We start from the raw sequence: 15,000 nt of genomic DNA, 5'->3' as shown, positions 1-15,000 counted from the left end.
GCTAACGGTTCTGCCAGCTCGCCGCCTATTAAATACTATTAAATAGTATTTATGTACTGTAGTCGATGCCACCGATTCACTAACTTTACACAAATTGCTGGACTTTTGCTGACATTGGAAATATTTATTTTAATTAATCCTAAGATATTGTGTTGGGAGTATCATTAGAGTCAAAGGAAAATCTCATGTAGTATTTGTCCCGAGTCTTCTCGCCCCAAGTTCAAATCCCACACTGTCAGCTTTCTTTTTCATGCATTCGGCGTCGATAAAATAAAGTGCTTCTCAAATATGACGTAACCAACAAAGATTTCCCTTCAAAATTACTGTTCTTCTACCTAAATCAGAAACCTTTATGTACTGAGATTTTGTTTCTTTGATTTGCTTTAAAAGAAAAACACACTGACATATACACACGTATATATTGGATATACTATATATTTTCCTATTTAGATGCACCCCACTATATATATATATATATATATATATATATATATATATATATAAATTACACAAGTATATATATATATATATAAATTACACAAGTATATATATATATTACATAAATACATATGTGTATATATATATATATACATTAAATAAGTATATATATATATATACACATTAAATAATTATATATATATATAGTTAATCCAAACAAGAAAGCACAAAAAAAACACAACAACGCGAGGATGTGGAACAAATATAGTATTATTGGACGCTCAAGAAAGAAGGAAAGAAGGAGGGTTATCTATGTATATATATATGTATATATATATACATATGTATTAAATAACTATTTATATATATATATGTAAATATGCATTCCATCAATGCACACACTTACACAATGGCATTCATATGTGAGTTTTATAAATTGCAAGAGTTACGTGTTAAATATTTTTTTTTGTTCGTGGGATTTGATTTTGTCATGGAAGTGGAGCAAATTGTATGACGTCACGAATCTGTCTCTCTTTAGATTGGAACTATTCAAATATGTACATGCGATTTCAACAATAATTTCACCTGGCAGTGAATAAATGAACACATTGTCTATGTAGATGTCATCTCCTTTCTGCTGACTCCGCTGTCTCGTCGACAATTACATTTTTCAGTGAAAGATACGCATACATAGACACCGAGACACATACACATACTCTCTCTCTCTCTCTCTCTCTCTCTCTCTATCTCTATCTCTATCTATCTATCTATCTATCTCACAAACACACACACAACAGTAAGATGAGAAATTATGGCTAGCTGCACACACAAGGATAAATATATGCATTCGTATACATGTATAATATAGACTGTAGCAATCAAACAGTGCTTTCAGTACAACATTTATTATACTTTATAAAGTAGAAGCAATATCGAAAACTGGAAGCTTTCATTCTTCAGGAATTATTTCTATTTATTAATTCCACGAAGTCTTGCAGACTACATCTCGCTTTACACCTCTCATTCAGTGTAATTATGCAATGCAAGAGTGGGATTAGAAGCGACGGCGACGCGCTCGGGCAATGAAAAGTAGTTAAGTAATACTCTCTCTTTACCCTTTTACTTGTTTCAGTCATTTGACTGTGGCCATGCTGGAATACCGCGTTTAGTCGAGCACATCGATCCCAGGACTTGTTCTTTGTAAGCCTAGTACTTATTCTATCGAGTCTCTTTTGCCGAACCGCTAAGTTACGGGGACGTAAACACACCAGCGTCGATTGTCAAGTGATGTTGGGGGAACAAACACAGAAACGCAAACATATACACACATACATACATATATACATAAATATATACGACGAGCTTTCCTAGGTAAAAAGCTTTATCACTTCCTAGGAATATCACTTCAAGCTGATTAAGAATAAATGCCTCACCCCTGTAGTTTTGCACGTACCCTGGATTAGGAAGAAACAATTTGTATTATGATGAAGATAGCTAAAGTGGCGACATGGCAGAATTGTTAGAACGCCGGGCGAAATCCTTAATGGTGTTTCGTCTGTCTCTACGTTCTGTGTTCAAATTCCGCCGAGGTCGACTTTGTCTTTCCTTTTTCGGGGTCGATAAATCAAATACCAGTTGCATACTGGGTCCGATCTAATCGACTGGCCCCCTACCCCCAAATGTTGTGCCTATAGTAGAAAAGAATATTGATTATAATAAGCATAATAGTTCTTATGAAAATAGAGGTAATTAGTAAAGAGTAACGGTACTAATGATAGTAAATATTTCTAATTTAGGCAGAATGGCTCAATCGTTACCACCGGACTCAATCCTTGATTGGTATCTATTTGTTTTTGTATCGACACCGAAAGCACGAAAGGCAAAGTTGATTTCGGTTTGATTCGAACTCAAATATTACAAGGTATTTTCTCCAGTGCTCTAACTATTCTGCCAACCCACAGGAGTGTGCATGAGCTTTAAAAACATTTATTTATAATAAAACAAAAAATCATCAGCATATGTTGGAACGACCAAGTATTATAAAGACACGGAAGACAAAATAATTTATAAAGCAGTGATAACTGCTGTTTTATATTTCATGTAGCAATTTTAAATGCATAAGTTAAGCTTCATCATACAAGTTATGTGCATCCTTCAATTCTTGTATGAAATATGTTTATACCGATACTTTTAAAATTTTTACAAAATATAATATCTTTAATATTGAAAAGACGTCGACATTACTTTCTGTTGTTTGACTTTTATGTCTATTTTGATTTCGCAAGCTTTTAGTTTTTGGACGTAAATTAGCAGAGAATTTTTCAAATTTAAATCAGTCAAGCATGACTTTGTTTTATCTTTTATCAGTTTCATGGATGAGATTGTTTCTTTATTTCTGTACGTAAAACCGAAACAGTAAGAGCAACTATTAGCAAAGTCTCGTTTCTCTAAAAAAAAACGTTCTTAGGGAACTGATCGTTAAAAATTAATCATGTCTATAGCATTTCGAAGAGAAAGAGGCTCACCAAATTTCGATAATAAGTTTGTTTTCAAGTCACTAATTTCCTTTTGTATGTTAGCGACCATTTTTATGATGTTTTCTTCACTAAGTGAATATGGATTTATAAATGCATGTAACCTTGAAATCATTCTTGCATTGCTCTGATTTTATCAGCATATTTCCTAAAATTGCCATTTTGTCATTATCCTCAACGCATTCATTCTATTCTTTTATGTACGGAAATTGATTCCAATCCTCATTTTCAAGCTGTGAGATGATCAGTTTTAATTTCCTCTTTACTGAGCTAGGAAACAATTTATTCTCGCTGTGCATTTTCAGATTTACATCACTGAAATGGTTAGTTACATCAACTTAATATACTAAATCACATCAGCAATAAAAGGGCTCTTTCTTCGAGCAAGTCATTTTTCTCTTCTAGGAAATTATGAACAATATTATTCAGTTTCCAAACTCCACTCCAAACTCCACTTCTCTAGAAACCCAATACACCTCACAATGGCGGACAAGATTGCCATGTTCCAAATCTAACATATCGCATTATTCTCTACATTCTTGTCGATTTAATGTTTTCGCTTTAGATTTATCCACAACATTTCACAACTGTTAATATAACATGCTGCAAGTTTAGATTCTTTTCACACAAGGACTGTTAATGCTTAATGCAGACATCTTTTACAAGACAACTATATAAAGAGTTTATAAGCGTTTTTACTGATCACCGTCGGAGTTACTTTAACGAAAATACTGGTGACTTTACTCTTGAAATTTTGTTGTAGATTTTCACGGCACAATTTTTTTCAAATACATCTGTTGCTCATCTTTTCCATTGAAGCAACTCAATACTCACAAGTCCTTCAAAGACGTTAGAATTTTGATCAATTTCTCTTACACAAATTAGTAACTGAACTTTATTTACATATGTGAATGAATTCATCCAAAATTACAAAAAATTAAGAACGAGTATCGAAAAAACTTTCAGTCACTTAGATAAACTACGAAAGAGATCTTCAATGTTTCTCGTTAGTTTCGAAAGAACGATTTCTACTGCGTTTCTTTCAGTATTTTGAAGCAAAATATCTTACAAATATTCAGAAAAAATGACTAAAAATTTCATTTCCATGAGAGAAGGGTTGTCGTCTGTTGGCCAATGCTAAAAGCAACAGTATGCTATGTTTCTTCCATAGCCAACTAATGTATATTGAAGGGTTTTTTGTATAAATTTTGCCTTTTTCTCAATCATCTTTCTTTCTGTAATTGTGATCCAAGAATTAGCTTACGTTTTCCTACCATTTTAGATTAACGTTGTATTTTGTAGGGCCAAGTCTTCTGTTATATGAGAAAATATTTTCACAAAGACACAACGGTTTCCCCTACAGACTTGCTGTCAATGCAAATTCTCTTTCCTATTAATCATTGAATTCGCGATTACAATCATCTTTTGATATTACTTGGCTTGTTTCCTTTTGTGTTGTTAGTCAAAGAGAAAGCAAGGATTAATTTTCAAAGAAGATATACAAACCTGCAAATGCTCTCAAAACACGAGTCTGTTGGTGAAGGGTATCAGCTATAAACTAGCAAAAGGCCTGCAGTGTGTCGGCGCTCGCTGAAACCTCAAGAACGAATGGAAGTTGAAAAGTTACGGGTAGGTGTACAATATGCTAGTTCTAATCATCCAATGTTCCACTTTTGGTGCGTGCGTCATAAGCTGACCATCTCTAGTTAATAAAGAAACTGGGGCTTCGGCTATGATGGAGGTGATTTATTAGGAAAATGTGAAATATTTGACATATTTTCTGTTATTTTGTTCAATGCCAGCTGCATTAATTGTGGTTTCTGCAATCAGGGAAGACAGAGACCTTGGTTTTCTTGCTTTCGTTTCTTTCCCCTCGTTCCATTTTTTGCACCAATTTTCTTCGTGTTTTCTTATTCTCTCATAGTCCGGCATACTAGTTTTTTAAAATATATTTAATGCATAAACAGAGCCTGAAAGATTTCTTGGAGATACACAGCTTATTTTAGAGATATTCCTTTCTAAAGTATCAAAAGAGCATGAAATTATTGGTAGTTCTTTTCCGTATGTGTATCAAAGTAATATATCTCAAGAATTCAATCACTACTACCATCCACAAGTCACTTTCAGGGCACTTGACAATTTAACATCCTACTATAATCATAGCACTCCCATATTATTTTCTTCTTCTTCTTCTTCTTCTTCTTCTTCTTCTTCTTCTTCTTCTTCTTCTTCTTCTTCTTCTTCTTCTTCTTCTTCTTCTTCTTCTTCTTCTCTGCCACGAATTCACAACGACCTCGAACCCACAAGAGTAAACAAGAGAGGCAGAGACAGGCAGAAACAAGGAAAATGCCCCTTTTGCGTTCATCATGCACCCATCTCCTCCGTTCTCTATTCCTGAGATGATCGGAGAGTAGAGCCCACAGGTATCTCTTCCATGGAGTCCAATCAGAAGCAATCGTCACTTGACATTCCGGGTAGATTCGCAAGTATGGCCAACAGTGATTATCGATATTATCCAACCATTAAGTTCTTCGTTTATTCTCAGGACTCCAAGTTATTAGAACAGCTTGAAGAATTCATCTTGTGAGTCTTTCCTGCGACATTGTAACCATATGACAGTAATACCGGAGCTGTGACCTTTCAAGGCGGAAAGATAGCGGTTTGACCTGGAGAGTTTCCCTGGTCCCCGATCTACGCATTCTGTCGTGTAACTTTAGTCGAGAGTTCCAGACTCGCGAGTCTGGATTGGATTCTAAAATTGCAGGTCTGGCACAGTAATTGTGCCAGTTCCAGCTTTCGAACCTCAAAAGAGAGGAGAATTCTTGATAAAAATAAGACCAACTTCTGTTCAGTTTTCCTTCATATCGCCAGGAATATTGGGTCATGGCCGAAAGAGAACTGCATATTTAAGTAATAAAAATTTGTTGTTTTTATGGCGTGGGGTAGGTTGTTTTTGTTGTTGTTTTTTATATTTTGTTAGAATGAAATAACTACATTACATTTTAAAACGATGATTAAAAAAGGAACCTTTTAGGCAGTTAACTGACATCATCTTTTGCCTGAAGAAACTTAGAAATTATAAATCAATTATTATAATGTCGAGATTTGGGGACAAGAATCTGATTCCGTTTATCAAAATTATTTGACAGCCAATATATCAGCAACGACTTTCAATCTGCTCAAATTGTCTTTTTCATCTGCCATCATTTTAAGGAAAAAAGTAATGAAAATTTATCATTTATTTCAATATAATACTCTGTCAAACTTCAAAGTCAATATGCAATCCACAAAGCTGTCATTTACGACAAGTTAGTTTTTCAAACTTTTTCTTTGTCGTTAAAAAGGGAATTCGGTTGTACAAAAACTTCTTCCTCTTTTTTTCTCTCTCTCACGCTTTTTTTCCAAATTATAAAATAAATATCTCATGAAATTTTTATACGCAGCTGATTTTTAAAAACTTGATTTCTTTTTTTAACAGTGATTACTCTTTTACTTGTTTCAGTCATTTGACTATGGCCATGCTGGGGTACCGCCTCGAGTCGAGCAAATCGATCCCAGGAATTATTCTTTGGAAGTCTAGTACTTATTCTATCGGTTTCTTTTGTCGAACCGCTTAGATAGGGGACGTAAACACACCAGCATCGGTTGTCAATCGATGTTGAGGGGAACAAACATATACACACATACATATATATACATATATATATATACACATATATACGACGGGCTTCTTTCAGTTTCCGTCTATCAAATCCACTCACAAGGCTTTGGTCGGCCCGAGGCTATAGTAGAAGACACTTGCCCAAGGTGCCACGCAATGGGACTGAACCCGGAACCATGTGGTTCGTAAGGCAGCTACTTACCACACAGCCACTCCTACATGTTGTTGGTACTGTTCTTATCGTCGTCATTATCGTCGTCGTCATCGTTGTTGCTTTACCCACACCATCTCTAGTTAACTGATAGAGTGATAGACATATTTATGATCAAATTATCTCCAACCGAGCCAATCCAGATTTTTTTAGACATACATCGGTCTCTTGGCGCAGTGGATGACGCGTCGCACTACAGATCAAGAGACTCAAATCATTTAATGTAATTCTAGTAACCTAGCTTGGCTACAATTCGCAGGCTGAAATAAGTAAACGAATAAACGGTTGTACTGCACACCCTCGAGAAAAATTATCAATTTTATAAGAATGGGATGGATCATATCTGAAAGCAGCTCCATGTGTTGTGAAGAACGAATTTGTACGCATTCTGTTTCTGAGTGGTATTCCATTGGACCTCTGTTTAATAATTAAAACATTGTTTTTGATGATCCTGCCTTAAATGCTGCAGTATGCATTTGCTGATCTTGGGAAAGTCTCATCTCCCTTCTGTATTGAGACTCCATCTGATGTGCTGCAGTATACCTTTGCTGATCTTGAGAAAGTCTCATCTCCTTTCTCTCTTGAGACTCTCGCTTTCTGATTTCTACAATCCTCCTTGCTTTATACTTGTTTCTAGAGAGATTACGTCTTTTCTTTGGTGGCATATTTTTTCAGTATTGTAAAAAAAAAATTTATGAACGTAGAAAAACTATACAATAATTGAAATATAATAGAAATAAGATGATCTTAGAGTTATCACATTATAATTAAAAGAGAAAGAATAACAGAGAAGCTATTATATCACATTAAAATATAGATCTTATTTTTTCACTTTTGACACGTAATGCCGAACCAGTGCTAATGTTATACTATTTTAATCCAAATGAAAAACAAATTATATGCTGACAATCACGGGGTCTGTTACTATTACGTTGTAAAATTTTATTTGAATTGGTCGAGTCGTTTGAGAATGCATAGGTAACAGACAGACAAAATATTTCATATACACATATATATATATACCTGTGTGTGTATAAATATTTATACGTATGTATAAATATATATATATATATATATATATATATATATACACCTCTGTTTGTGTATAAATGTTTATACATATGTATAAATATATACATATATATATATATATATATATATACACACGTATGTATGTATGTATGTATGTATGTATGTGAGGGCGCGTGGCTTAGTGGTTAGGGCATTCGGATCATGATCGTAAGGTTGTGAGTTCGATTCCCGGCGACGCGTTGTGTCCTTGAGCAAGACACTTTATTTCACGTTGCTCCAGTCCACTCAGCTGGCAAAAATGAGTTGTACTTGTATTTCAAAGGGTCAGCCTTGTCACTCTCTGTGTCACGCTGATTATCCCCGAGAACTACATTAAGGGTACACGTGTCTGTGGAATGCTCAGCCACTTGCACGTTAATTTCACGAGCAAGCTGTTCCGTTGATCGTATCAGCTGGGACCCTCGTCGTCGTAACTGGCGGAGTCTTTAATGTATGTATAAGAACTTAATTAGAAATTTCTTATATATATTACAACTCACCACGGGGATAATCGAAATTCCTCCCTTCCTGTTACTGTGTGTGTGTGTGTGTGTGTGTGTGTGTGTGATGACGATGCGGAGGGAGGAGGATGATAACGATGTGGTGAAGAATGACGACGATGATGGTGACGATGATGATGATGATGATGACTATGACACGACGACGAAGAGAAGGAGAAGAAGGAGGCGAGGAACAGGCGCAGGAGGAGGGGACGGAAGAAGGTGAAGATGACAACGACGATGATGAAGATAATGATATAACAATAACGAGGAAGGACGACCATGGCGATAATAGCAGGAAATGTTTTCATTGGTAGCGGAGACTCGTTGTAGTTACAGTGATGGCCACCAAGCTTCAGAAACCATGATATCTTAATACATAAACACCACGGAGAAGTTAACACTTGTTTCTAAAACATTTCATCAAGCCTCTCTGACAAAATGAAATGCTTTCTTGTTTCCATAAAATTCAATTCATTTATTCCAATCACATAAATGTACTGAAAGAAAAAGAGAAAAACAAATACCGGAAATTACAAACATATAAGAGTTAATTTTGTTTGTTTGCTTGTTTGTTTGTGTTTGTCGTTTAGTTTGTTAGTTTGTCGGTTATTTGTATTTTCATTAAATGTTATTGGAATCTTTCGAAATGATTTCCCTTGATGAAAGCAGAATTCAAGACTAAAAAATAACGAATATCCAGATTTTCTTTTAATTATTCTTTATGTATTAATCTATTGTTTAATGTACATAAACACGAACACACGCACATTATCACACACACACACACACACTATCACATACACGCACACACACATACACACACACACACAAGCACACTCGCTATCACATACACACACATTTATGGATGATTACATATGCATACATACAAAAGTAACCACGCGTATTATATATATATATATACGTGTATATACATTTATATATATACATCTATATATATACATGTATATATACACGACTATATGTATATATGTACATAAATATACACATATATACATGCATTATATATATATATATATATATATATATATATATATATATATATATATATATATATATATATATATATATATATATATATATCCAGCTCTTCCGTTCGACTAAATTTGCAATATTATCTAACGCACCATTTCGCTTTTTTTTTTCTGCCTATCATTTTTTCTCTTCTCTTCCTCATGTATTGAGTATTATTTTATCTGTATTTCTTTTTCCAATTCTCATTTACACAAACATTATTTTTCTTGATGCATTATAAATCACGTGCCTCCATTTCTACTTATGTATGCCTGTCTTGCCACTGAAAGAAAATATGCCCGAATATGAAGGAAAATATATACCTTTAAAAATACAAATGTTACTGGTTTTTTCGGTTTTGAGGCATTTCGGTAAAACAACTATTAAATGTATGTTTTTGTCTCATTTTTCTTCTATTTAGATTTAAATAAGTTTGAGAGTATTTCAGCATAATATTTTCGCAATAAAAGTCTTTTTTGTATCATATTTATAAATGTGAGGAGGATTCAAAAATATAGATGTGCTATGGTCGTACGGAGACAAACACTCGCGCGTACACTAACCAAAGGGCTTTATATAGTATATATGTATGTGTAATATAAGTTTCCATAAGAAGTTATTCGTATTAAAATAGCATCCGTAACGTATAGTGATGTTTCATAAAGTTTGGTCAAGCTATAATTATATAAATAATGGCGTACTTGTGGCTATGTGGTATGAATCATGCTTTCCAACAATGGCGTATGCGTGGCTATGCGGCAAGAAGCTTGCTTCCCAGTCACGTGTTTGGAGGTTTCCTGCTGCGGCGCAACATCTTCATCAAGAGTCTTCTACGATAGTCCAGTACCGACAAAACCATCCGAGCGGATTTAGGAACGAAAACTGAAAAGAAACTTGTGGTGTATTGCATGCATGTACCACGCCCTCGCGTTGTTGTTTTATTCTTCTTGTGTTTTTCTTGTTTTTTTATATAATGATATAGATATATAGATATATTACACCTCCCCTTATATATATATATATATATATATATATATATATATAATATATATATATATATATATAGGAGGAAACTCCTTCGGTCATGAATGACCATGGGATTGCACTAGAAAGTTACCCTCCCAAGGACAAGTCCGAGCAAGGTTGTTCATGGAAGGCCAGCAGTCGCCCATGCATAACCAGCCTCCACTCTCCACACCACCGATGTTATCCAAGGGAAAGGCAAAGGTTAATACAGCTTGGCACCAGTGATGTCTGAGAGAGCCGGTGATGTCTATTCTCGGAAAGACTCCGCTTAGTATTGACGTCACCATTGGCTTCGACTATCTGACTCCTATCATTTAATAGCGCTTATGTCAATTATATTTTTAAATGATTTAACATAATTTGAAAGTTTATTCAATACTTTTTATACTTAGTAATGTAGAGCACATATTGACTTCTACAAGTGACATCGAAGTCACATTTAATCTTTTCCGTCTAAAAGTTAATATACATGTATGTGCATGTGTGCATGTGTTTATATGTGTATACTCTTGATCAAGAGTCTTCTACGATAGTCCAGTACCGACAAAACCATCCGAGCGGATTTAGGAACGAAAACTGAAAAGAAACTTGTGGTGTATTGCATGCATGTACCACGCCCTCGCGTTGTTGTTTTATTATACATGTATGTGTGCATGTGTGTATATGTGTATACATGTATATATATATATATATATATATATATATATATATATGTGTGTGTGTGGTGTGTATGTGTGTGTGTGTGTGTATACACATATATATGCATGTGTGCATGCATGTATATAAAGATGTTTGGCTTGTTTTCATAAATACAGTTTCATTTATTTATTTAGTCTAAAACTGAATAAATGTTACGATATTGGAACTCAAAATTTAGAATTTCTGTTCATTACATTAAATGTTATGAAAAAATATTTCAAAGACGAAAGCTCTTCTGTATATATCCTGGAATCATACTATGCACAATAATTACAGCATGTGTTAGTTATATTCTACAACGGCTTTTGTTCCTTTAGCATATTTAAAATCCCAATGTAAACCTCACGAAACATCATGCAAGCACAAGTAAAATAGATAAGGTTTAAAATACCAGTAATCTAGTTATCCAACGAAACATCGGATTCGCAGTTTGTGACAAATGATCCTGTGATCGATTTGTCGAAGTCTTGAGTAAAGTCGAAATATATCACATTCACATTGTGAATGCTTGAGCTGATATTTCACTACCCAGGCAAAACGCCATTGTAGCTGAGTGAGACAGCACCTTCCTGGCCGGAAGCTATGCTGCGATTTAGAAAACAGGTTATTTTCTTCTTAGAACATGATCAACTTCCTTCTGACAACACGTTCCATGAATATGCTGACAAGTGTGTCAGAGAGACAGACTTGTGTTAGGTAATATACATATTTATTTTTATATACACCTATATAGATACATATATATGTATGTGTGTGTATGTGTGTATATCTACATATATATATATATATATATATATATATATATATATAAATATACACATACATATGTATTTACATACATATTTATACATATATTTATGCATATATATATGTGTGAGTGTATATAAATGTGACTATATAAATATGTGTAAATAATTATGTGGGTGCATGTATGCTTGAATTTGTATGTATGTATGTATGTATGTATGTATGTATGTATGTATGTATGTATGTATGTATGTATGTATGTATGCATGTATGTATGTATGTATTGTATGAATGTGTGTGTATATACAGTAACTACATCTATAATTCTTGCCTTTGATATTCATAATTACATTTCCACAGTAAACTTAACACTTATTTGTTTATTTAATACTTTTTAATGCGGCCATATCAGATTATATTTAATTCGAGGTGACCTTCAGATATAGAATTATCGTTTCAGCAGTTTGATGCTGTCTGAAGGAATTTTTTATACAATTTTTAACACACACAATAACCTACGATAACTATGCAGCGGTAGTCATCTATTACCATATCATGGGTTCATCAGCGGCTTTTTGGGTAACCATGCACATTAACCCAATTAATTTATAAACTGATCAATGAAGTAGCTTTTATAGAGCCGTTCAACTTGCTAGAAATAGCAATCAAATCATAGCCTGCCATCTAGAAATAACTTGCTTCAAGATCACGTAGTGGAGATGAGGTGAACTGGAAGCAAAGGGCAGTGACGCCAATAGTCGAGGGGTCTCACTGGAAAAGGAATAGGGAATGACCATGTGAGGGAAGACCAGCGTGGTCCTCTTTTGGCCTCGAGACAGTCGTCGTGAATGGACACGTATGGGAGCGAGGGCAAGACAGGGCTTTCACAGTGGCTACTAGTGATCAATGAGACGGCTAAGGCATGTCTTGGATTTAACACAGCTGGACAGCCGACGCTGAGAGGTAGGTGAACCGTATTTTGTTCCTCACATTGGAGTTCCCTCACACAGCACACACTCAATCAATTAAAAGAAAAATGGAACAAATTAGATAACAAAGTACGCAGTACCCCAAGCAAAAGACAATGATTTAAATGCTACAGATAATAAACCTGTTTGATTAGAGCTGATTTAGAGCTAATAACAAGTCTCTTATAGATTATCTTCACGTACATGAATAAAAATTTACGAACGTGGATCACGATTCAAATTCGCTTGTGGGTAACGATAATTATGCATTCATTATACTTATTATCTTAGGATAATATCAGAACAATTAGCGACATCAAATTAGATGATTTGATTGTATTTATTTAAGAAAAGAGATTATCAGGGACAAATGGAATATTTACTAGTTTGTTGAGAATGCGAACATTAGTGGTGATACTGCAATTAGATGGCTCTTAATTATCATCAAAACCTAACTGTGAACCCGTGGCGCTGCGTGGGTTGTAGCCGCCCTGTACGGTAGTAAACGTGGAAGATTGGTTCCCAGCCATGTAGTCTTGCGTTCAATCTCCGCTCCTAGATATCTTCAGCAAATGTCTTCTGCTATCACTTCGAGCCAACCAAAACCTAATGAGTGGATTTACTAGGCGCAAACAGAAGGCCGTTGTGTTTGTGTGTGTGTGTGTGTGTGTGTGTGTATGCTAATTGCTTCGGCATTTGAAATGATCCCACCATTCGGTTACTTTTTCTTCTACAGACACTGTATATAACACCGATGCTCCATTACGACCCGGGATTTGAACTCAGAGCGTAAACAGACTTCACTAAATGCAGTACAACAAATTGCTTTACATATCGGCGTTTCTGCCACCAGGCGGCACATCAGGAGAGATGGGCGAGTAAATAATGTAATACATATTATTAGCAAAGTTTTCAGTGTTGTTTTCTTTTAAAACTTAATGACGAGTGAGTGACGTATTCAGATATTATAATTTAATAATATATTTTCTGATAGGAATCGTAAACATAAACATAAAACTATGATATAATTCCCATATCTCAATCGAACAATTATGAGTTACTTTTAAACGTGCACCAACTCAACTTTGAACCAATCTGGAGAGAAACAAATTTGATAATACAGAACAACAGCGACAATAAAAATCAACAAACACAATACATTTAACAATACAACACAAAACATTTGAGAAAACAAAGCAATATTTTATTGATTGGGTACAATACCGTATTGGGGAAAAAGGGGTTTATGACGAGGGGGAGATAAACAATGAACAAAACTGACATTTTAAATAAATCATGTATCTTTCCCTTCTCTTTCTCTCTCTTTCTCTCTTCTCTTCTCTCCCTCTGTCTTCCTCTCTCCTTCTCTCACTCACTCTACGCAGTCACGCTTATATACAAACATATTTTTACGCGAAAGCCAACATATGTTATGACGGATTTCAATTGTTATGTCAATCAATGAATGAAATTGATCATGATCGTTTAATTATACACTCGACTATATTCCGAACTAACAAAGGAAAAAGACAACAAGCATGGATGGCTCTAATTTGATTTGTAGCAAAATAAAGTTTGGGGGTCTAATCTATTTGTTTCCTTATTGTTGTTATTTGTAAATACTGTTTTGGAGCTATTGTTCTCATATTTGTTATTGTTTTGTTGTTGCTGTCGTCGTCGAAGTTTTTGTTTCGTTCCAAATCGGCCCGGATCGAACAGACCGGTGCTCAAAATCAATGAAGAGTGACCAGTTATCTTGGTTCTGTTATATGCAACAATGTTGTAAATGTTCTACATTGACGTTGTTGTCGTGTCCCTTGTAAATTGAGATCTAACTGTTTTATGATCAAAGGCCCTGTAATTCCGAGCCAACCTGTCTTTTTCTAATGTTTAGGGAACCGTTAAATACCAATCAAGTACGAAGCTCGATGTAATTGACTAAATCTTCCACTCAGAATTGTTGGCCTTTTGCCTAAAATTGTTGGCGTTTTGCCTATAAAATATTCGATCCCTTCGGAGCCAATAAGGAGCCAATCAACAACTGGAGTCAGTCGTATCTACTAACCCGATCCTCTGAAAATTTCAAACTTGCACCTAACTTAGAAACCAT

This window comes from Octopus sinensis, linkage group LG5 (genome assembly GCF_006345805.1).
Source record: "Octopus sinensis linkage group LG5, ASM634580v1, whole genome shotgun sequence".
NCBI classification, from domain to species: domain Eukaryota; kingdom Metazoa; phylum Mollusca; class Cephalopoda; order Octopoda; family Octopodidae; genus Octopus; species Octopus sinensis.
This window is presented reverse-complemented; position numbering follows the sequence as displayed.